This window comes from Callospermophilus lateralis, chromosome 4, assembly GCF_048772815.1.
Source record: "Callospermophilus lateralis isolate mCalLat2 chromosome 4, mCalLat2.hap1, whole genome shotgun sequence".
In the NCBI taxonomy this organism is placed as follows: domain Eukaryota; kingdom Metazoa; phylum Chordata; class Mammalia; order Rodentia; family Sciuridae; genus Callospermophilus; species Callospermophilus lateralis.
Window position 1 is genome coordinate 108,945,697 of NC_135308.1, and position 24,868 is coordinate 108,970,564.

General features: G+C 32.8%; 1 pseudogene; it reads right to left on the reverse strand.

The window, feature by feature from the left end:
• Positions 1-23,540: 23,540 nt before the first annotated feature.
• On the reverse strand, positions 23,541-24,460 carry LOC143398488 (olfactory receptor 6C74-like; annotated as a pseudogene).
• Positions 24,461-24,868: the final 408 nt, after the last annotated feature.

Below are 24,868 nucleotides of genomic sequence, written 5' to 3' on the forward strand. Positions count from 1 at the left end.
GCATATTTTCCATATATGTTTCAATGATTTTTAATGCCTTTCTTGCTTCAGGCGTTAACATGCGGGGTGAATTTGGATCTGATGGACCTTTTAGGATATCAAATAAAGGTCCTAGCTCTCCTGTTGGTATGCCTAGATAAGGCCTTATCCAATTTATGTCTCCCAATAACTTTTGAAAGTCATTAAGTGATTTGAGTTGATCTACTCGTATTTGAATTTTTGGTGGACGGACCATGGTTGAGGATAACAGGACTCCTAGATAATTAATTGGAAGATTTAATTGTACTTTATCTATTGCTATCTCTAGATTATAACCTTTTAATAAATTTGTAAGTGTGGCATAACATTCTAGCAGTGTGTTTTTATCTTTATGTGCCAATAACATATCATCCATATAGTGAAATATTTGTAGTTCAGGATTTTGATTTCTAAGTGGTTGGATTGCTTTGTTAACATAAATTTGACACATAGTTGGACTATTAGCCATCCCCTGAGGGAGTACTTTCCATTCATATCTCTGATCAGGACCTTCATGATTTAGTGCAGGGATAGTAAATGCAAAACGTGGACTATCCTCAGGATGAATTGGAATTGAAAAAAAACAATCTTTAATGTCTATAGCTAAAACATACCAGGTTTTTGGTAAAGCAGACAATTGGGGAATCCCTGATTGAGCAGGTCCCATAATAACCATCTCATTATTAATGGCTCTTAAATCTTGTAATAATCTCCATTTAACAGATTTTTTTTTAATGACAAAAATGGGAGTATTATGGGGAGATATGGAAGGTTGTATATGTCCTTTTGCTAATTGTTGTTTGACCAGATCATGGGCTACTTGTATCTTTTCTTTAGTTAGGGGCCACTGAGGAACCCACACTGGTCTTTCTGATTTCCAAGTAATTTTTATTGTCTCAGTGGCCCTTTCTGAAAATCCAACCCATGTCTGTCTGTTCCTTGATCTATTTGAATTGGTGCTGCTATATTTTGTCCTTGTTTTCCTATTCTTTTTTCTTTTTTAAAACCTTGTCTAGCCCTAGTAGTGGGCGCATTAGGATTGATGTTATTTGTTAACGTCAAACCTAATTGATCTAGGACATCTCGTCCCCATAAATTTATAGGAAGATGATCCAATACATATGGCTGTATAGTTCCCTCACATCCTTCAGGATCCTTCCAATCTAATACCATTGCACTTCTATGGGGATTAGTAGCCACTCCTAGGCCTCGAAGCGTTTGAGTGGCTTGTTGTAATGGCCAATGTTTTGGCCATTCCTGACTAGATATGATGCTAAGGTCTGCACCTGTGTCCAGTAGCCCATTAAAGTCGTATCCTTGAATATTTAGTTTTAGCATGGGGCGAGAATCTAAATTTAAAGACAGCATAGCCCAATCTACACCTGTGGAGCCCAATCCCCTGGTACCTCTTTCTACAGTACGACTGGAAAATTTATCATGTAGGCTGGGTATTATTAGTAACTGTGCTATTCTATCCCCTGGTGAGATAACTGATATGCCTCTTGGAGAACTAGCTATAATTTTTATTTCACCTTCATAATCGGGATCAATTACCCCGGGACTTATCATAAGTCCTTTTAGTGTGGAAGAACTGCGTCCCAATAATAAGCCTACCATTCCTTGGGGAAGAGGTCCTTTTACTCCTGTGGGAATGATTTGAATTCCCATCTCTGGAGTTAGTACTGCTCTGGCAGAGGCGCAGATGTCCAGCCCTGCGCTCCCTCTAGTTTGTCTGATGAGGGATTTAATGGATAATGTGTCCTGGGCACTACCTTGATGGTGCTGCTGGGTTCCTCCATTGCCCCGTATATTTGTGGTTTTGGGCCCCGGAGCATTGGGCCCTCCAGTCCATTTTTTGGCAATGGAGCCTGATGCCTTTCTCCACGATATCGTGGGTAAACACTTGATCCTTGTCCGTTTTTTGATAACGGAGTGCCCTCTATGGTGGTTTGAGAACGGCATTCATTAGCCCAATGTCTCCCTCTACGGCATCGTGGGCAAATACCTGGTATTCTATTCCTTTGATACCTAGCTTTGTTAAACCCTCCTCCTATGGGGCAATTCCTTTTAAAATGTCCTGTCTGATCACAATTGTAGCATGTTTTTGGCCTGGCATCTAAAGCCTGTTGTACTGCTGCTAAGACTTGTCCTTGTTCATTAATGTCTCTACATAATTTAATATATGTGTTTAAATCTTCATGTTTCCATGGTCTAATGACCTCTCTGCAGCAACGATTTGCTTGGTCATAAGCCAGTTGTTTTATAAATGGCATTGCCTGTTCTACATCTCCAAATATTCTAGAAGCTGTCTGAATAAGCCTATCTACAAATTCAGCGTAAGGTTCGTTAGTTCCTTGTATTACCTTAGATAACTGTCCTTGTAAATCTCCATGCCCCTGTAAAGTTTTCCATGCCCTAACTGCATCTGCAGCAATTTGTGCGTATACACCAGGATCATATTCAATTTGTTGCTGTTGACCCTCATAAGGTCCCTTTCCTAACAACATCTCCAGATTTCTTTGAGGGTAACCGGCTGCTGTATTTCGCCTAGCTGTCTCCATGCAGAATTCCTCATTGGCAACCTTCCATAACAAATATTGTCCTCCATTTAGCACAGATCGACACATGTTAGCCCAATCTGCTGGTGTCATGTCTAAGTTGGTAATAGATTCGACCATGCTTATGGTGAAGGGTGCTTGCGGGCCATAGGTTGTTACAGCCTCCTTTAATTGCTTTACTGTTTTGAAATCTAAAGCACGGTGGATTCGTTGCCCTCCTGCCTGCTCAAGTACAGGGCATGCTAGTCTTTGGTATCTTGCCTTAGGATTTTGTGCATCAACTACGGGAGTTGAGGGCCGCTCAGCTGTTACGCCCTCTGGTGATAGAACAGAGTTAGTAGCAGCCTCCTGTTGTAACTCCCCACTTGATGGTCGTTTTTCCTCTAAGCTTTCTTTCTTCAAATTTTCTTCTGTCTGACTAGCTGGAGAGACCTTCTCTTTTGCTTGACCTGACATGTTTTCTACCACAGTTTGGACCTCTAACAATTTACTTAACAGTTTTTCGGTTTGTTTTTTACTAGTTTCTAATCTACTATAAAGGTAACGCAACCCAGTAAGGTAGCATAAAACAAAACCGAAACAGAATGAAACAAAAACGGAGCAAAGAATAGTTGTATCAATTTTCTCTTTCTCTGGGCCAAACAACTTCAAGCCTTGAGCCAACCATTTTTCCCAGTTTGCCTGAGAAAGTTCTAGGGATAGGCAGCTTGAAACAAAAACAAAATAAATCAAAAGAAGAACACATTGTTTTTTGAAATGGTCACCCATTCTGTCGCCTTCCCTCAGGGGCGAGCAGTTTTACTCACCTCCAAGCTTCAGGCGCTCCCCGTACAGGGCCACCAGTTGCCGCAGTCTCTGGCTGGGCACAAGATCATGAGCCACTCAAACAGGAACAAACTTTATTTGAAAGAACCGCCAATAACACGTCCGTGCCTGGGAAGCTTTTTTATCCACCCACGCGGCGTACCGCCGGTTCCTTCCCGGAACTCCAGCGCAAGCGCCTCCCCCGGAATTCCCTCCTACTGCACTTCTCCAGGAGTCCCGCAGCAGGAGTCCGGTATCCATATGAATGTAATTTTTAACATAATCATATCATCTCAATGGCTAGCTGGCATCACCTTTCAATCAAAAATGCCATCCATCATATTAATTGGCTGTGGCTCCCAGCAACTTCTTATTTTGTTTTCAAAGAATCTGAGATAGATTCTTTGAATCATTCAAAATGAAATTTAATAGTGATATTTATAACTTATTAAATAAAATTTGCACTTTCCAAATCTCTACTATCAAATAAATATTAATAATGACTATATAAATAAAGCCAATATGATATGGGCAATATATTTGATTAGAAACACTATACTAAAATATATATTAGATGTGAAGAATCAAAGGATGTTCTTTAGAGAATGAGATAAAAAAACTTTGGCTCCATTTGATTTCTGAGCTCTACCTCTCTCTTTTGGTTGTTTGTTTATATATATATGTATATATGTCACTGGGTTGACATCTTCCTTGGTAATGCAATAACTTTGAGAATCTAGTTTTTCAATATTTCGTTTGCTCAATTCTCTTTTCTTCACTTAAACCCCAGTGGAAATCATTAGTAAAATTTCATAGAGCATCTGATCCTGTTACACTCTTTCTTTCTACTTTATAAATTTCAGGATCTGTTCAGTATCTAGGTTAGTACATTACAGAACAAGCTAATTATTGAATTCGACATGTGGGCAGTCTCTAGCTCAGCTCTGTAACCACACTAAAATGCACTTTTACACTTCTTAGGCATTTCAGCCTCTGAGCCAGGACATGGGAGATGATGGTTCCTGAAAAAGTCCGTCAGCATGAATAAAGCAAAGACTCCTTAGGAACACCAACTGAGTGGTTGAAACACTTGTTTATGAGAATTTATTTTTACTGTTTCTTTCAATTATTTTAGAAAACTTTTGCCTAAAAAGTAATAGAAATAAGAATAATTTATATCTATTAATTTCAGTAATGATGAGCAGATTCAATTCTCTGTAATCATACCAGCTTACAGAGAAAGAAATAAAGGGAAAAGAGAGTTCATTGAATTAGAACTGATGATCATTTCATAAATACTCACACTCGTGTCAGTGTTTATATTTTCATTTCATTACCTAGTTATCTATAATTTAAACAAGAAAGGAAGAAGAAATAATCATCTCAAATCATGATTAGATTATTCTTTATTACATTAGGTATGAGCTTAGGTTTTTAGATATAGATCAAAAATACAGATGTGTCATGCAATGGATTGGTGACTTTGGATGCATTACTTAAATTCATTAAGCTTCAGTCTCTGCTTAAAATGCAAATGGAATATCAAGACTCTTTTTGAGAATTAAATATAATCACGTAAACAAATGTACTCCATAAATCATGTGGCTCTTAGGTTGTAAAAATAGCTGTGTTGATGATTTTTCTTTTGGTTGGAATTAATTCTCAACTCTTAGAAGAGTACTAATAGTAATTGTGGTTTACTGAACAGAAGTTTATTCCAATGACTGAAAACTTTTTTATTTTATCTCAGTTATCATAACACAAGTGTCAAATTGTTCCACCTATTCCTAAAGAAGCATTGAGACTCAAAATTGTAAAATTTCCATTAATCCACACAGCTAGCAAATGTGGAATACACTCTCAAGTCTATTCCTTTAACACAGTACTACAAGTCGGTATTCAATTTAAAATACAGAGATACGAATAGTAATTTTCTGCTTTTAATCAATAGAAAATGAATAGATTAAGTAAAGCAAAACATGCTAACCATTTTGTGACTTTTAATATGTCAAGTTTCAAAATATACCCGAGTATATTCTATTTAACCTTGATTAAAAGTTGAGCTGTTAAGAATTGAATCAATGCTGAGATTTAAGAGTCTTCCTCCACTCTCTGTATATCCAACTTACCTCTGGCTTTTATCCAGTTTCACTAATAACCAGTATGACTGGAATAATAAAAAAAAATAGACAATGGCTTTGTTTTAATTCAAGGAAACCAGTATTCCTAAAAACATTCCCTCTTTCTTCTACTGAACTAGTATGCTTATTTTAATTGTTGCAGGTTATGCACAACTTAAAATACAAATCAATTTTTATATTGTCAAAATTTTTGCCTTATTTTTTCCATTTTATCCAGAGCAGATATATCTCTTTGACTATAAATCGTGAGAAAGAAGCAAAAATATAAAATAGAAACAGTATCAGAAGTGCTTTAAAATGGTTTGATGTGGTTTCTATAAAAATTTTATATATCATGAGCTACTTAATATTTTTATCCATTTTCTCTGTCACTGACTCAAGGGACCAATTCAGTGAAGACTGCCAGAAGAAGAATGTAAACAAAACTCAAAGGAATATAAACATAATACACATTACTACTGAAGTTCGAAATGAAAGCTTGGGGGATAGTGTGCAATAAGGGGATCATGATTTACTGTTATATACAACTATGAAAGTAATACTTTAGAAATATTTGCCTAATTTTAAACACATGTATATATTTAAATTATATATTTAAACAGGTATATATTTAAACACATGTATAAATTTATATGAGACAGTCACAGTACATGAGTGTCTCATAAAGCAAAAAATAAACAAACAAAAACAACAACTTTTAGATGAGCTTTAGGAATTATGCTACAGATTTAAAATCATAACTAATTACAAAAAGTCTAGTTTATTCATTTGGAATATTTTATTAACTTATGTCTATAATAAAATCACAAAGCTTTCTGTCCTAGTATCCCTAGACTTTGAAAGTTTCTCTCCACAGGACAGAATTCTCACTCTGTTTAGAGAGAGTGATGCAGGAATGAATGCAGGAATGTGCTCTCATATCAGGCCCTGGGGCATAACTCACTCACATTAACTGTATCAGGAATAGCCCCCCAAAATTTGAGAATTATATTCCTGTGTCCTTGGTAAATTTACTTCTTATTGTACATTTTCAATTGAATCTCCCAGGAGTGCCTTTCAAGTGTGAAAGTAGAAGTGTATGTGAACTCAGATCAATAATTACTTGTGCCTCAGTCCTTTTACTCCATAGTACACAGTAATTCTGACAAGGACTATTTCATTTTTCAATTATGAAATTTTTTTTCATGTCATCTAGAAAAGTGATTGTCTTCAAATTCTAATTTTATATAAATCTCCTCTCCACTTTCTAAAAGCCCAGTATACACCTGTTTTAAATTGGGTCTTCTTAGTTAAAAATGAGAGTAGACTCTATTTTGATAAAATTATATAAGGATGGAATATATCTTATTTTAATTAAGACCCCATTCTTGTGTATGGGGACAATGGTGGGTTCACTTAGGTATTTTAATATGTGTACTTAGAAAAATTATATTAGATTGATTCTACTGTCTTCCTTATTCCTTTCCCAAATCCCTTCCTTTCATTCTCCTTTGTATAATCTACTGAGCTTCTCTGATTCCCTTCTCACACATTTATTGTGATTTAGCTTCTACATATCATCAAAAATATTAAACCTTCATTTTTGGGGGATTGGATTATTTCACTTAGCATGATACTCTCCAGATCCATACATTTACCAGCAAAAGAAATAAAGTCATTCTTTTTTTTAGAGAGAGAGAGAGGAGAAAGAGAAGTTTTTAATATTTATTTTTCAGTTTTCAGTGGACACAACATCTTTATATTTTATTTTATATGGTGCTGAGGATCGAACCCAGCGCCCTGCACATGCCAGGCGAGCACATTACAGCTTTAGCCACAACCCCAGCCCTAAAGTCATTGTTTACAGCTGAGTAATACTCCATTATTTCCTTTATCCATTCATCTGTTGATGGGGCATCTAGGTTGCTTACATAACTTAGCTATTGTGAATTGTGCTGCTATAAACATTGATGGGGCTGTGTTATTGTAGTACACTGATTTAAAATACTTTGGATATATGCCATGGAGTGGGTCAATGGTGGTTCCATTTCTAGTCTTTGGAGGAATCTCTATACTGCTCTTCAGAAAGATTGCACCAATTTTCAGTCCCAACTGTTCCCTTTTTCCCACATCCTCACAATCATTTGTTGTTACTTATATTCTTGATAATTGCCATTCTTTTTGAAGTGTGATGGAATTTCTGTAATTTTCACTTGCAATTTTCTAATTGATAGAGATGTTAAACATGTTTTTATATATTTGTTGGTCATTCACATTTCTTCTTTTGAGAAGTGTCCACTTAGTTCTTTTGCCCATTTGTTAATTGGGTTATTTGTTTTTGTTTGTTTTTATTTTTTTTCTTTTCTAGTTTTGTTTGTTTATTTGGTGTTAAGTTTTTTGAGTTTTTTTTACATATCCTGGGAATTAATACTCCATGTGAGGTGCAGGTAGCAAAGATGTTCTCTCACTCTATAGGCCCTCTCTTCATGCTCTTGATTGTTTCCTTGGCTATAAAGAAGTTTTTTTAGTTTGATGCCAACCCATGTATTGATTCTTTATTTATTGTGCTTTAGGACTCTTGTTAAAGAAGTCAGTTCCTGTGCCAAAATGTCGAACTGGTGGGCCTACACTTTCCTCTAGTATGTGCAGTGTTTCTGTTCTGATTCCTGGGTCCTTGATCCACTTAGAGATGATTTTTGTAAAGGGTGAGAGATGGGAGTTAACTTTCATTCTATTTCATATGGATTTCCAGTTTACCCAGCCATTTGTTGAAGAGGCTATCTTTTCTCCAGTGTGTGATTTTGGTGCTATTGTCTGGTATAACTGTATTACACATTCCTAATTTAAATTTATAACATCATTTGATTTTCACTATGAAAATACTCTTTCATGTGTTTGTCTTTGCTCATGTCCCATGATCTGTTAACTTTCTTCACCTTTTGTAAGTGTGCTTGTATTATTAGGAACATCTACATATCTTCATTTTTATCATCATGTTTATCTTCTTCATTATCATGATCACATTTCAAAGACAAATGTATGCATAACAAAACAGATGTGAGTTTCTATTGACACACAAAGGTTATTATCACCTCTCTCTGTTCATTCTCTAGTTTTACAAAATATGGACAACAGCAGAAAAAATCCTCTAATTATTTACCATAGTACTTCATTAAGTTTTAGTTTATGGTCAATGTAATAAAGCTCAGTTTTAAGCTAAATTTTAGCACATTATGAAACAATATTTATGATAACAAGGCATGTATAGGATGGCATTTGATAAATTATGTCTTGTAATTTTCTCTCAATCATGTGAGTTTTTATAGATTAGTGTTTTTATTCTTGGAACTATTAACATTGCCAACATGATAAATATTTTTCTCTATGGGCATCTTTAAACAAATAATATCTGAAAAAAATGGCTATTCACATGATCAGTAACTCATACTATATAGAAAACTCAAATAAATCATAGCTATAAAAATAAAGGTATAAAACTTCCAGATAAACACAAAACTGACAGTAGATGTTATCTTGGGCTAAATTGAAACATGAGCTGTAAAGAAAAATAATTGATAAATATAAATAATCAACATTATGCTCTTCAAAACACATTATTCGTGAATGGAAATACAAGCCACAATGTAGAAAATATATATGAAAATTGCATATCTGAAAAAGGACTTGTATCTGCAATACACAAAGAATCCCAAATAGAATTCTCTATCATGTGTTTTAGCATTTTATTTTATGGGTCTCAATCTACTGTCAATGAAACTATCAACATTCAATTTCCAGGAGCATGCCTATTTTTGTCTAGTATGATACAAGTTCCTAGATAGCTGTTTGGTCAGGTTATGAATGAAAGAATGAGTATAGGTTTGTTCCCAGAATTTGTGATTTGATGACTGAGAAGAATTTGTCCCAGAAGAGCTTGGAGTTGAGATATTGTTCTACAAGGGACACATATAGATCTTAAAATCTAGACCTGTTTTGGCTTGGAAAAATTAAATTGCTTTAATAGTAATATATATGCTTATGATTGTTGCTCTTTTTCTGATTCTTCCCTGCATCAGAAATCATCTTCTTGTGGAACCGATGTGAATCTGCAATATGTATACGGGGTAAAAATGGGAGTTCATAATCTGCTTGAATCAAATGTATGAAATATGATATGTCAAGAGCTTTGTAATGTTTTGAACAACTAATAATAAAAAAATTAAAAAAAGAAATCATCTTCTATACCCTCTAAAACTACGCTCACCAACCAGGACATAAGGCATCTGAAATAGCATGAGTAGATTTCATGGATGTAAGCATTCATAATTGACAGAAACTTCAAACAGTCCTTATAACTGGTTTAAATTGAACAAGAAGATGAAAAATGCATCTCATTCCTTCCAGCCTGTCCACAACACTGACATCATTCTTTGAGTAGAGTCAGCAATAAAAGCAATGATTTGCACTCTCTAATACCATGGCTTTGGTTTTATAGAATCTCCATTGAGCTATATATTGCTGAGTCAACATCACACATGACCTTTCTAGCTGTTCTCTGAGGGCAGAGGACCAACTGGGAGGCCATTCCCCAGTGTTTCCTTCTCACTATGGTAAGTTAAAACCAGGAGAGGACTTTGTGAAAAACTTGCAAGTGGGAAAAGAAGCAAAGTTTATTGTTCCCCAGAGGTGTTTGTAGTCAGGCAGCTGAGCCAATGTGACATCCAGAGGATCTTCTCACTAAGTGTTTGGGAATTACCTACTGTACTGCTAAGGCTTTCCCTAAACACTGCCTCAGAAATTATGAAATGCATTCCCATTTCCCATTCACACCTGCCTCACCTTCTTTGCAGACCTCCATCCTGAAATCTTAAGTGTTAGTTTGATCAACATCCTGTCATCAATACTCATACTTTGGCTTTTGGCTCCCTCAATCTTCAAAACCAAGTTGAGTCTTGGAGTCTGTTTATTTATAAAAACAAGTTATCAAGTTTATTTTCAGGTGAAGTGGGCCCGTGGCCCACTAGGGTTAGGGTTAGGGTTAGGGTTAGGGTTAGGGTTAGGGTTAGGGTTACAGTTACTTCTTCTATTCCTTGAGAGACAATTTTTTAAGCTTCTCTGCCTGGATGATGGGAACTGGAGAGTGGAATCATCAAAAAATAAGAAGTCCATTCTTATTAATTTCATTCTGAGAGATTTTATTTCAAAAGGACATATGTAAGGATAGAATTTTTCAGGGATTGGCATTTTAATTTACTCACTTTTCACACTAATCAAGGAAATAATTTACTTTTGTGGAGAGATTCCTCAGACAATGAAACACCAAACTATTGGATCAAGTGAGGAAAAACTGGCAATTTCAAAAGAACAGAAGACATGTTGCTAAATTACATTAGCATAAAGAAGAAGATATGAATGCATCCAATAGCATGGGTGAACTTTGTTATATTGAACAAAAGAAGTCAGACATGAAATTCAAACCATAGTTTCATTTATATGAAATTCAGAACAGGTCCTAATCTACAGTGACTAAAAATCATCAGTGTATCGTTTCTTTCAGTGGCTGATGGAGGTGATTTTATACACATGCTTTAAATATATAAATATTTTTCCAAACCAAGATATAAATGAATTGTAGGTTGAATTTCTTTCATGAAGTAGTATCACCTGCAGTGTTCAGAAACTGTAAAGTTAGAACCAAAGCCTGGAGTTTAATTTTTTTTTTACCTCAAATGACAACTATTCATGTTTATGTTTAACTTATTCTTAATTATTACAATTCCACAGGAGAAAAGTTTTCAGTAGAATATACATTCATTTCATATGTTATAGCTCTCATCACAACATCCTTACATTTTTATTTTCCTTATCCATCTTTCAATGTTCAACATAAATACTGATTCTTCTTGGAAGTTTACCTTGAACTTTAAAATTTCTTAGATTTTCTACTACTTTTCTATCACAACAGCAATTACATTACATAATAAATGATCATGTTTCCTGTCTCTGACAATATTAGCAATGCAAAATACTTAAGAGCAGATGTAATGCTTAACAATTAACACATATATCAAAATATTGAACTAAGTATGTCTAGCAAGGTTCTCTTGCAAAAATTTTCAATGTATAAAACTACCCTTTAAGAGAATAGACATCTCTAAGTCAAGATAGAATTTAATATTCTGGATTAAAGAAGAGAATCTATTCATAGAAATTAGGAAAATCCACTCAGAAAGAAGAACAGAGAAGAGTAGATAGACACAAGAAACCTAATAAGATATAAATATTCAAGGGGTGAAATATTATACATACAAACTAATGTAATAAATAATCATATTCAATTTTCTTATTCAAGTTTCAACAGCATATTATTTATGTCTAACCACTGACTTGTCCTTTTTAAAAGAACAAAATCTTTGGAGCATATGCTTAAGAGATTCTTTCACCTGCTGGTTCCTCAGAGTGTAAATGTAAGTGTTGAGCAAAGGGGCAACAGAGGTATTGAGCACAGCTACATTTTAATTAAAGCCATCATTTCTTTTGCTGATGGCTTCATATACATAAAGATACAACTTCCATAAGTGATAGAGACAACTACCATGTGTGAGGAGCAGGTGGAAAAGGCCTTCCTTCGTTGTTGACCAGAAGGGAATTTGAGAATAGTTATGATGATGAATGTGTAGGAGAGGACCACTAATAACAATGTGATGTCAAGTGTCATCACAGCTAAGACAAAAGCCATCAATTCTATGAAACGTGTATCAGTGCAAGAGATCTACAGGACAGAAGATTCACTCAGGAAGTGATCAATCACTTTGGAAGAACAGAAATCCAGCTTGAGTAGCAAAAGCAAAGGGGGAAAGATTATTAAGAGTACAGCTGCCCAGGAGCTGAGCACCAGTACGTAGCACACTTTGCTGTTCATAATGACTGGGTAATGCAGAGGTTTGCAGATGGCGACATGCAGTCATAGGACATGGCAGCCAGGAGGTAAAACTCTGTAGCCCCTACTAGGAAAAAAAAAAGAGTAACTGAATTGTACAACCATTGTAGGAAATTGTTTTTGTCTCCTGAGAATGCTTATCAGGAACCGTGGAATGCAGACTGTTGTGAACAAAATTTCCATAAAGGAAAAATTTTGGAGGAAGAAATATATTGGAGTCTTGAGGTGGGGATCCACCAGGGTAAGGAGGATGATGATTAAGTTCCCCAGCAGTCTCAAGATATAATTGAAAAATAGAAAGAGGAAAATCACAATTTGTAGCAGAGGGTCATCTGTGAGTCCAAGCAAAATGAACTTTATCTTCACTGATTGATTCTTCATTTCTCTTTTGTTCTATGTAATTGACATAAAATAAAAATTAATATTACAAGAAGTTATTTCTTCCTTTTCATCCATATAAAGTTCCATTTTCAGAAACTTACCAATTCACAAATATTTCTCAAATCAGCTGAGAGTTATCACAATTAACATATCCTTCACTTAATTCATCATCTTTATAAGAACACTGAGAGATCCTTCTATGACCAATCTTTCAAAAGCTTTACTACAATAGGCTATTATAAGCTATTCAAATATTTGATTATTTTTTTTGAACCAAGTATTGAATGCAGGGGCACTGAGCCATGTTCCCAACCCCTTTCTGTATTTTATTTAGAAACAGGTTCTCACCGAGTTGCTTAGGGTCTCACTAAGTTACTGAGGCTGGTTTTGAACTCCAGGTCCTCTTGCCTCAGCCTCAAAGCCCCTAGAAATACAAGCACGCACCACCATGCCTGGATTGATATTTTTAAATTTTTTAAATTTCTGAATTTAGCTAATATTTCAAACAAATTTTCATTCATGGTAATAGGAAATAGTGTTTTTTTTTCCTGTAGCCATAATACTAAAATTTGAAGATACATATACCAGTATAGGATTTCTAAGGGAGAGAATATGTATGAGAGCCTAGTGAGTATCCAGCAGGGTGAGTGTGGAAATGATCAGTTCAAAATAGTGATTAGCATATAACTGAGAAGCAGAAAAACAAATAACACAACTTTCAAATGTGGGTCATCATTTGAACCTACTATGATAAACACAGCCACTACTGTATGGTTTCCCATTACCATTTTCTGACTTTTATCAAGTCTGAATGGTGGGAGTTAGGGAAGAAGCTCTATCAAATAACAACAATAGCTAGTGCTTAAGTTACCATTAGCAAAATTATGTTTCAGGTAGAGTAATGCAATGCTCATTCATAATGCACAGGTAATTTGCTGGTAAGAAAAATAATTTGAATTTCCAGAATACTTTGACAGAAAATTAAAACTTTATATATTTTAGCAATATTATAATTCTATAAATGTAATGAGTGTTGGTTATTTATATGAATAGTAAGAAGACCCATAAATCTTGGAGAATGCACCTTTTTGATTAATACACAAGAGTTGAGATGGCATATCAGTTCTTGATTACTTTGTAAAGTAGAACCATATACACAGCAATCTATATTTGCCATTTAACATACACAGAGAAACAAATTTAGTCTAGACAAGTAACCAGAGTGTGGCCATTACTGCTGTATGAAAGTTTAATATGTCTGAATATTACATGACTTTTATGGCTAATTATACCACTGGTCCTCAACTATTTCCAAACAACCAAGGTACAATCTATTTGCTTTTCTTGTGACAATTTCTATCTCCTCATCTCTGATAACATCTATTCCAGATGACACACACTTCCCAAAATATTTTTGTTATAAACAATTTGGTAATGCTGTTATATAAAAAAAAATGTTTTTCTTCTAGTTATAGTTTGAAACTTGATAAAATCTAATAATGTGAAATGTACTGTAATGATTTTCAGAAGCACAGAAATATAAAAATGTGTTTGGGATGTGCTATGAGAAGTGAAGTATAATGTGAGGAGAAAGAAAGGGTCATAGTAACCTAAAGAAAAAAATTATATTTTTAAAAAGTTAGGGGAATTAGCTTAAGAAAAAATTGAGTGATTAAAATACACAAAGATATATATGTAATAAGGGAAGAAAATTTAAAACAGAATATGCTTCTTTATAATAACATACCACTTTGTTGATTTCACAAAGTGTAGACTACAATCATAAATATACTTTAAGTCAGCATAATTTAGAAGGAGAAGAAAAGTTAGTGATAAATTTTAAACTTACACTGGGTGGTTGGACTGTAGTTCAGACAAATTTTGGATAGCATGTAGAGCCTTCCCAACATAATAATATTCATATGTCAGGCAAACAAGCTACTAAGTCTATGGCTATAATCTGGTGCCCACTGAGAACTATATATAAAACAATTACTTTCTTAATGCTCTGCATGTGTTATGTGGGACAAATGAGATTAAATATTACAGAAATGTGCTCAGTTTTACATTTAGAGCAAAGGGTCAGATTAATAGAGGTTATTTTCAGAAGTCCTGGCTTTAAAACTGCACAGGTTTCTAAAAGCTTTTATGCAAGCTTTTTGTTTTAAAGTTTTAACTAGAAGCTGAATTATAGTACAATACTTCTAAAAAGAATTAGTGATACCCCTATGTAAAAATTCTTTTTTAGGTGTTTTATGATCATCACAAAATATTTAAAACTATTTTAAATGGTTGCTATGTAAAATCTTGTGTTTTGAATTGAGGATATTAACAGAATTACTTTCAATCTAAAATGCATAATTTATCTTTAAGACAGCAGAATACATATAAAAATAAACATAAAAGAACCGAAGGTGAACCAAAAAATAGAGGTCTTACCACAGTGTTCTGTACAGGAATTTAAAGAAGTAGACATTTGAGTATTTGGATCTTTAGATGGACCTTAGGAGGAGATAAAAAGATGAGACAAGATGTGCTAGACAGATGAAGCAGGATAAGCCAAAGAAAATCAATGGCTCCAACATAGTTTGGTTGAAAATAGTATTTAGAGTTCCCCTGTTTAATCATCTTTAATAAAAGTATAAACCAATGGAAAGATCAGTGGCCCATGTTCAGAGTTCTTTACCACATTAAAATAAATGTAAATTGTATATTATAAATTTATCTCATTTACACAAACCATCCCAAAGGCAACACTAATATAAATGTTTAATTATATAGTAAACTACAATTTTCTCATGGTTGATTTTTCCTGATTCAACAATCACATATACCATGTATCTGTACAATGCATATTTTGAGGGAAAATAATATAACATCATATGAACATGGGCCAATAAGTACACTTATATGCAGTTTTGTTGAAATAGTAAATATAACATAAAATTGAAACTTAAAATGCTAGTTATTTTTAAATCATTATGTTATCTTATCAATTACCTTTCACCCATATCTACAAGCTGAAGTACAGATAATAGTTAAAACCCTAACCTTTAATAGTTTAACACAGATTAGTATCTGCTTCTGTGGGCCAACCTTATGCACTTCCATACTTAACTCATCATCCTGGTGAGCAGAAAGCACTGAGGATTCAGTTTTCTCCCTAAGCACTTAATTCTACATAAACATGACTGATTTAAATGTTATTTTAGAAATATTAATTTTGACTAATTTATTATATGTTCTTAGAAAATTTATCAAACTAACTTCTTTCTAAAATTTACTATAACCCACTTATCTGAAGTATTATATCACTTGCTAAATGTGATGTGCTATACAATATGAAAATTAATTATCACTTGACACTGTGAAGGATTTATGTCTTCTGTTTTACAGGAAAATATCTAATAAGAACAAAGAATTCTCAGGATAACTGACATCCCAAAATATCATTTCCTAAGAAATGGACAAATTGTTTTCTACACACACACACACACACACACACACACACATTTTTATATGTTCTAACTATGCTTTCAATGAATTCTGTATATGTTGTTATACTAGTTGATTGCCTACCACACATCCAGTCCCAGATACATAGTTAGGAGTTTAGAAGTAGACAGAAATAATAATATTTTAAGGTTGATATGAGAAGTGAAAATATAAGATATAGGGCTGGGGATGTGGCTCAAGCGGTAGCACGCTCGCCTGGCATGCATGCGGCCCGGGTTCGATCCTCAGCACCACATACAAACAAAGATGTTGTGTCTGCCAAAAACTGAAAAATAAATATTAAAAAAAAGAAAATATAAGATATAAAAATATAGCCTCTTATAGACTAATTAAGCTCAGGCTAAATAAGTTATATGACACATACCCTGTTTCCTTTTGGATTATTCACTAAACAAGAATATCCTTTCAAACACATACACCAACACATGGAAATATTTTAAATTTGTTAATGGGTGCATAGTCCTTCTTTGTAAGGATGTGTCACAGTTGATTTAATTCCTCTCATATTTGGCTAATAGATTGTTTACAATTTTGACAAGTAGAGAGCACAAATGAATAAAATTGTGCATATATATATTTCATAAGTTTTTTAATAAAATTTAAATTACATAATCTAATATAAATTATTAACATTGGGATTTCTGAATCAAAAGCAAACCCCATTCACTTTCAGTTAGCAATGTTAAACCATTTTCTACACACAGTATTTTAATTCCTATTAATATTGTATTATTAGGGTTCTTGTTTTTCATTAACCTTAACATCAGAGTAAATTTATATAGTTACAAAATGTTAGCTATCCTATGTCTTAGACATTGTAGTTGAGAATGATTTTACTTTGCATTTCTCTAATTATATGTTAGATTGAGTATCATTTCACAAATCAAGCTGCCATTTCCTATATAATTATGAGTTGTCTATATATGTCTTTAGCTAATTTTCTCTATCAAGTTTTTATTTTCTTACACCTTTTAAGAGTTGTTTATAAATCATTAATATCATCTTTTTATCTTTGCTGTGTGATAGATATTTCCTCCTATTTGACCATGACTTGATTTTTTTATGAGTTTGTGTCTAAGTAGATGTGGGGGGAAAAGATCTTTATTTTTGTGTCTTCAAATGTGTCAATCATTTTTATTGTATTTGATTATAACAGCTAGAAATCTTTTTCTTACATCAAATATGTAAAATAATCCATCATATTGACTGTTTTCTTTCTTGTATAGCTTTTTAAAATATAATTCCATTCATTTTTTGTTGTTGTTATTGTTGTTTTGTTTTGTTTTGTTTTGCTTTTATGTCTGTGGTTTTGGAGTCTTATCCAAAAATCTTTGCCCATTCCAAGGACTTAAAAATGCCCTCTCCATTTTCTTCTGGTAGTTTCATAATTTCACATTTAACTATTTCTTTCTCATTAAGTTAGTTTTTGGAACTGGTAAGAGATGGGATCTAGTTTCATTCCTTAGCATTTGTATTTTGAAATTCACCAGCATTGTTTATTGAAAAGACTATCTTTTCTCCAATGCTTGTTGTTAGCATCTTTGTCTTGAGTCAGTGGCTATAGGTGTGTGGGTTGCTTCTAGGCTTTCTATTCTGCTCCACTAGTCCATATATCTGTTTTTATCTCAATACCATGCTCTTTTGATTACTATAATTTTTCAGTATATTTTGAAGGCAGGAAATGTAATGCCTCCTGCTATATTCTTTTTGCTCTAGAATGTTTTGGTTATTTAGGTGTTGTAAAGAAAATAAAAAAGAGACACATATGCAAGACTCAGAGGCAGAAAAAAAATGGCAGAATGGCCGAATGGCCAAGCAACCAGCTTTATTTATATCAATAAGTTACATTAGGTCTCTGGCATTGGTAGTACCCTATTGTTCATTGTTTCATTAGGAAGGTTATAGAGTTAGCAACATTATGCAGTTTATTCCTCAGTTACATACTATAGTTGCAATGTGCATTGTTAGGAGCTCTGATTAGCTCTCAAGAAAGTCTATAATTTAAAGTTACTGTTATGTGGGCAGATTCAGGCACAGTGGAGCTTGGTGAAATATGGTTGTTGTCTAACAAGAGAGTTTCAGAGCTGTGTGCCAGAGATCAAGGTCAAGGCTGACAATACTCTAGCACAGAGCCTCCTCATGCAGGGCATTGCTGCAGCAGCTAGGCATTCTGTGTCTTTGCACAGAAGTTTTCCTAGCAGCCAGGCATTCTGTGTCTTTGCACAGAAGCTTCCTAGCCACCAAGCATGCCCCAGTCATGAAGCTATCAGAGACCTAAACACAGAACCCTTACATTTAGGGTCTTCTGTGGTTTTATATGAGTTTTAGGATTTTTTGTCCTGGTTCTTTGAAGCATGCCACTGGTATTTTGATAAAGCTTGCATTAAGTGTGTAGACCACTTTGTGTAATTTAGACACCTTAATTTTTGATACTTTTAATTGAAAGACATGGAATGTCTTCTTATGTTTTGTGACTTTCATCTTTGATTTCCTTCTTTAATACTTTTTTTTCATTGCGAGATTATTCCTACACACTTTATGTTTTTTCTAACTATTATAAAAGGATTTCTTTCTTGATTTTTAGATAATTCACCAGTGACTTATAGAAATGCAACTGATATTATATATTGATTTTGTATCCTGTAATTTTGCTGAATTCATTTATTACTTCTAATTATTTCCTGGTGAAACCTTTAGGAAGATTGTGTCATCTGCAAACATGAACAATTTGACTTCCTCGTTTTTAATTTGGATGCCTTTTACTGCTTTTCTTGCCAGAATGCTCTGACTAGGACTTCCAGTAGTAGGTTGAATAAAATTAGTCAAATAGGCATCATCATTTTGTTCCAGATCTTAGAAATCTTTAAGCTTTTCCCCATTCAATATGATGTAGTATTTATTATGTTGGGTTATTTTCTTTCAAAATCTAATTTGTTCAGAATTTAAATCACAAAGGGATAATAAATTGTATCAAATGCCTCTTATGTATGTATTAAAATTATCATTTTTTGTCCTTCATTCTGATGACATAGTGTATCTCATTTATCAATTCACATGTTGAATGATTCTTTCATCTTTATGAAGAATAACATTTGATTATGCAGAATAAACTTTTAGATAGGAGTAAGAAGTTCTTTGCTATTGCACAGAAGGGTGAATATAAAGACACTATATATTTCAAAAGCTAAGAGAAAGGAAAGTATATGTTTTCACCATGAAGAAATAAAAAATATTTGGGGAGATATATGTGTTTACCCTTATTTAAATAATTTATAAGGTAAACATGAAAACTTCAGATCATATTCCATAAATATAATTTTATGTTCTATGTATCAGTTAAAAATTCAAAAAGAAATTTACCCACATTTTCTTTTAATTATGTTTAGTTTCATTTTTTATATTTAGATCCCTAAGCCATTTGAACTCAATTTTTATATTTATATTTTAAGAAATGAGTGACCTTTATATCCAAATTACTTATCAATATGCCCTACAAAAGTTCATACATTTCCTGTAATCTTCTATCTTTATTATATGCAAAATTTCACATATAAAATAGTATATATAAATCTTTTCATTCTATTCCAATTTACCTATTTATTAATACTCCTACAACTTGATATTTTATTAAATATTCAATCCCTGATAATTGTTGTTCCTTGTAGATTTTCTTTTCTTAACAAATTCTTTAGGCAATAGTTACTTTACTATTTTTTTTCATATATAATTGATTTTACTTACAACCATAAGAAAAATCTTGTTTGTATTTTTATTGAGTTCTTATTGAACTTTTAGTAAAATAATTGAGAACTTTTATCATTTTGTAAATAATTATTCTATTGAATCATAAAGAAAGGATTTGTTTGTTTCTTTCTGCCTTCAGGAAATGTGCATAAGTAAAACTTTTTCTAAACAAGAGTTATTTTCTTCAAAATATTCAGTCAACAAATCCTAGGACAGTCTAATTAAAAATAAAATGAGAGAAAAATAAAATTAGTAAAATCAAAAATGAAAAAGAGAAACATTACTATAGATGCCTCAAAGATAAAAGAATCATAATGGACTATTACGAAAAATTTTATGCCCCCCAAATTGAATAAACCAGAGGTAATGAACAGATTCCTAGAAATATATACCCACCAAGACTGAATCCTGAATAGTCTGAAAACTAAGTAAAAATAAAGGAATTGAAGTCACAACAAAACTTCCCTCCAAAAAGTAAAGCCCAAGATAAAATAGCTTTAAAAATGAATTCCACAAAACTTCAAGGAAGAATTAATACCAATTCTTCAACTCTTTGAAAAAAATAGAAGTACAGGAATACTTAAAAATACATGTTCTGAGATATCACTGTGATACAAAAGCCAGAATATCTCAAGTATTTTGATCATAATAAAAATCCCAACTCAGCTTTAAATTTAAAATATTATGAATGGAATGTAAAATTAGCTCAACAAGTAAGTTAGCAAACAGAGAATCTGTTACTAAAAATTTTAAGTTATGACCAGCTTTAGAAAATGAATATAATTTGTAAGAACTTCTGAATATGGGGATTATGACATGTTTGGAGACAGAGAGCAATAAAGATAAGAAATTAAAAATTAGAAACTTATATTTTGTATTATTCAAAAAAAGACTTCAAAATTCTGAGAATTTATTTCATGTGTAAATGACATAGAGCTTTTAAGGAGTCTAATTATAGATTAATGCTAACATAATATTAAATTACTTATTCACTTACTAAAATTATTGAAGAAATATTTACATTAAAATGTACAAATACAATGATTTATTTAGAAGATAAGGGATTTTATATTTTATATTTTATATTTAACTGATCACATTTTTGAGATATTTGTTTTGATATAATAATAAACATTCTGACAGTTTTCTTTTTTCAGTTTTGACATCATATATATTTATATAAACTTTCCTATAAAATTTTACCTATATTTCCATTTTTCACTCATTTATACATTTTTAAAATTTATTCTCGTTAGTTACATGACATTAGAATGATTGACATATCATGAATAAATGGAGAATAACTTCTCATTTTTCTGAGTGTACATGATGCAGAACTACATCAGCCCCGTGTAGTCATACATGCATACAGGGTAAGGATATCCAATCCATTCTACTATCCTTCCTATGCCCCTACCCCTACCCTCTTTCACCCCACTCTGCCTAATCCAAACTACCTCTATTTGACAGTTTTGTTTTGAATAATAAATAAAGGTCTTTCACTTTAAATACTTTATTTCAATTCGGGAAGATTAATTTGATGAGTAAAAAAACATAGCTGTATGCATAGTCAGAATGGAAGTGCATAACTATTAGAATTTATGTTGAAAGAAGTCAATTCAAATAGTTAATTTTATGGGTAAATCAACTGGCAAATTAGAATGACTTGTGGGATAGGTCATTGAGTTACTAAAAAAAGTTATGAAATAAGTAGCACAGAGAACTGATTGATAACTGCATTGAAATGAAAAAACAGATACTTAAGTGATATATGAACTGAATACTTAGAGGGTTCAGAAAAGCTAATATATGAAGTATTTCAAAATAAATGACAGGCAGTTTAACTTGAATGGTATTGTTTTAAGCAAATCGGTCCTCACTGATACATAACAGAATCAAAATTGATGAATCTCTTGAGAATTCTTTAGGCTTGACTTTTATTTAACATTGTTACAAGATATTTATACATATGTGTGTGTATATATGTACATACGTATGTGCACACATAATTCTGTGTTCTCTTCATATCTCTAAACCTTAGATAATGCTCTACAATCATCAGGTGTAAATGGAAAATTTAGAAAAAAAATGTACACTAAATGAAAAGAAAAACTATAAATAATTTATAATCAGTTGTTTAAATAGGTTTTTTCCTGAAATTATGTTTATAATCTAAATATCTTCTAATATTCAATTTATTCTACAAATTGTACAGAAACTTATATAATTGTTTAGTTATATGCTATGTTTACTTTTCTCCCTGGTAATATTTAATCCCATCCCTTTGGGTGATATTTTCAAATATATTTTTTCCAACTAAGATTCTCACTTTTAAAAAATGAAGTGAAAAAAGGAAATCCGATCTAATACAGATGTTTATAGGAAAATGTTCATGAAATTAGATGTGTATCTTTAAAAATACTATTATATTTTATTCTTTTGAAGTTCTGTTTATTCCACAAAATTTAACTTTCAGAGTCTCCTAATAGATTCAGTCCTAAGCTAGGAAATCAGTAAGCTAGAAATAGAATCTTCAACTATCTTGGTATCACTGGTAGGAAGTATACCTATATCAATCTGCATATCTGTACTAATATATACCTATGTCAGACATAAAGGTCAGACAAATAAAATGTGAAAACAAAATAGAATTAGCATTGCTCTTATTTCACAAAGATTCACAAATCATTTAGAATTTGCTTTAGGATTATCTCAAGTTAATCAGAGGAATTTGGGGGAGATTGAGACCATCAAATAAGTATTATATTATTATTATTATTGATTTTCAAAATGAACCAGTAATATAATCACATTTTCTTTTAACTATGATAAAAATCATTTATAAATGTAAATTCTTTCATCTAAAAATTAAGTGATTTGTTATTTTAGAGCTTATGCACAAATACATAGATATGTGTGAATATACACTTAGAGAAACACATATAAAATATTTGAACATACATGTCAAAGATAAATAGTGCTCAAAGGCAAACATGAAAAGCTCTGCTATAATTTTCTTTTAATCTACTTAAATACAATATACATCAGTTAATTGGAAGCATAAAAATAAATATTAATTCTAAATTAGTTTGATGGGTCATAAGTCAAATACAATTTTAAATGAGATAAACTTTTATAATCTTACCTTATTGCAATTCTTAAGGGACAAAAGAGACATATTGAAAGTGAAAGCTCAATGTTTTCATATATCCATAGAAAGAAAACTAAAAGAAGGGAGGAAATAATGTCAAAAATAAAAGGCAGCTTTAATGGAGATTAAAAGAAAAAATAGCATTTCAAACCCCAAGGTTTTATGAAAAAAAAAAATATTTTTCAAAGGATATAAAGTTAAATGTCAGAGCAATGAAATAAAAAGTAAAGGAGGAAACTATCTCTTGGAAGCTACTGATCCTACCTGGGCATTCTTTATTCATATCCTTTGTATAACAAAGTAAAACATTAATTTTTTGAGAAAGAGACAATTCTGTGTAGCAGATTAACAAAGGCTTTTTCACTTGTTGATTCTGTAAGGTACAGATGAAAGGGTTCAAAAGTGGAGCAACTGAGGTATCGAGGACAGCAATTCCCTTGGAAAAAGATATTCTTTGTTTGATTGAAGGTTTAAGATACATGCAAAAGCAGCTGCCATAGGAAAGGGATATCAGGATCATGTGAGAAGAACATGTGGAAAAGCCTTTTTCCTCTGACTAGTTGAAGGGATTCTTAGAATGGTAAGGGCGATATAGGTGTAGGATACCATCATCATGACCAGTGTGACCAAGAGAGTCACCAAAGCTGAAATGAATCCCATCATCTCCAGGAGCTGTGTGTCTGTGCAGGAGATCTGCATGAGGGGTGTAGTGTCACAGTAGAAATGATCAACAATGTTGGAGGCACAGAAGTCAATATTTAGACCTAAGACGAGTGGTGGGAAGATGACAAGCCAGCAAGCCAACAACTGAGGACCAGCTGAATGCAGATTTTGCTGTTCATGATGGTCATGTAATGAAGGGGCTTACAGATGGCCACATAGTGGTCATAGGACATAGCTGCCAACAAGTAAAATTCTGATGCTCCAAGTAGGAAGGCAAAAAACACTTGAGTAGCACAACGGCATAGGAAAAGACATGTCCCCAATTGCCATAATAACCAGCAATTTAATAGTATTGGAAATTTCTAAGAGAGAAATTCTGAAGGAAAAAGTACATGGGAGTCTTCAGGTCCATATCCACTAGGGCGAGTGTGGCGATGGTCAGATTGCCAGTGACACTCAGCAAGTAGGTAAGAAGAAGCAGGAAGACAAATAACACAACTTTCAATTCTGGGTCATCAGTCAAACCTGCCAGGATGAACACTATCAGTCTTGTGTGGTTTCACATTATGGTGCTCTTACTTTCACCAAGTCTGAATGCAAAAACAATCATCATCATCATCATCATCATCGTCGTCATCATCATAATCATCATCGCTTCCCCCAAAATAACAGTGGTAACTAGGTGTGAGCTAACATTAACAAAGCAATATACCAAAAAAAACTATGCAATGCTCATTTATGCTTTAAAAATGATTAAACATTCCTTTTATTTTCAGGCTATCTAGTCAGAGAACTAATAAATTAGTTTGCAGTTCTACTGGAGAATAATCTGTATTGTGCAGCAATTGTTTATTCTGTTTTATGAATAAATTAGAGGGAAATTAAAGAAAGTTAAAGACTAAAAAGTACTTTTTCTTTCTTGATAATACATAAGTTTTGGTATATAATTTCACTAGTCATGTAAAGGGGTTTT